Source organism: Aulonocara sp. 'chitande type north' Nkhata Bay, linkage group LG2, assembly GCF_057382095.1.
Source record: "Aulonocara sp. 'chitande type north' Nkhata Bay isolate Kocher_YH1m ecotype deep benthic linkage group LG2, A_spYH_male_GT1.1, whole genome shotgun sequence".
NCBI classification, from domain to species: Eukaryota; Metazoa; Chordata; class Actinopteri; order Cichliformes; family Cichlidae; genus Aulonocara; species Aulonocara sp. 'chitande type north' Nkhata Bay.
This window is the reverse complement of record NC_141345.1, coordinates 29,998,451-29,999,813: the sequence shown is the minus strand read 5'-3', so window position 1 is coordinate 29,999,813 and position 1,363 is coordinate 29,998,451. Positions and strand designations below refer to the sequence as shown.

Here is a 1,363-nt window from a genome sequence, read left to right as displayed (position 1 = left end):
CAGTTCTGGGTTCAATGGTGCTGTAGATGGGAGCAGCCACTACTCCTTTGGGATTGTTGTCATAGTAATAGGGGGCGGGCAGCATCCTGCTTGCACCATTAGATCTGGGCGTGGCTCCATCTGAAGAGGTGGGACCTAGCATGTGTTTGGGCTCGTTGAGCACAGTGTGCTGTGAAGCAGCTGTTTTGACTTCTCTGGTTTCTTCAGCTCTACCTCCTAAACTCCGGGACGATGTTCATCATGCTGAACTCCAACATGATCTGCTTGGTAAGCAGAAATTCATGGATGTAGTCAGTTGTTTCTGGCTCTGTTCAGCAGATCCAGGACTCCAGCAGTCTTATAGGGGATGTTGCAATCTGCTGGCCTGCTTGTTTGTAACAGTCAGTGTTTTCGCCACCATATTGTCATTGGGATGTGTCTGGGATGAGCTGCGACCGAGGCACACTCTTCATTTTTGCTCTAACTCTCTGCAGGCCACGGCTATCACCTTGGCATTGTACAGTCAGATCATCCTCCATAAATCAGTCACCGTGGAGCTGTTGGGCCACTGACAGATGATGTACTTGCGGTCTTCTGTCGCCCCCTTGATGAGGCTGGCATTGATGTAATCAGAATCAGAGTCTGTGATCAGCAGAGGCAGCTCCACCTGAGACTGTGGACGGATGTCCTTGTACCTGTTTTTTAATATGTTTTCCAAGAGTCAGAGACATCTCTCAAGATTGATTCAAGAGATCTTCTTCCACTTTCTACAAAAAAATCTTTGCAAAAACACTAAATGAGGAGAAAAGGAAAATTAGTTATCTGCAGATATTTTCTGGCACCTGCAAATGAGTTTCACAGTTGTTAACTGACGATACTTAAAGTACTAAAAAAATCATTTTTCTCACAAGGAGGCTATTGTCATTATTTTGCTTCATGTAAAATCAGAAATTGTGGCATTAACTGGCAGAGTGGCTTTTGTAACTTTAAAGAAAATAATCCCAATCCTCTTAAGTGGCCTTGTTGCCTTGGGGCTAAATAACTGCTCAGCGCTCCCGTGGTCGGGACTGGAAATCACACACTAATGGCAGCTGGCTTCCTCCCCAGATTGAAGTGACAGCAGTGATAACTGTAACTCACTCAGTCTTCCCTGTGCTCTCATTCATCATTCTGCACCATGTTCTTCTAAAGGTTGCACATCTATCCGTCTCAATGGGGCTGCAGCTGTCGTTCAAGACGATGAGCTGAGGTCTTTGTCACCAGGGTGAGAACCTAACCTTCACATCCACCGGCTGCAGCATCGTGTCTTAGTTTTAGTTTACTGATCCCATTCTGATATATTTATAAAGTAAAACATGTCAGAAATTGTATATGACAGGTCGGG

General features: G+C 45.3%; 1 pseudogene; it reads right to left on the bottom strand.

The window, feature by feature from the left end:
* Positions 1–209: 209 nt before the first annotated feature.
* LOC147338162 (tyrosine-protein phosphatase non-receptor type 18-like) lies at positions 210–688 on the bottom strand (annotated as a pseudogene).
* Between the last annotated feature and the right edge of the window lie 675 nt (positions 689–1,363).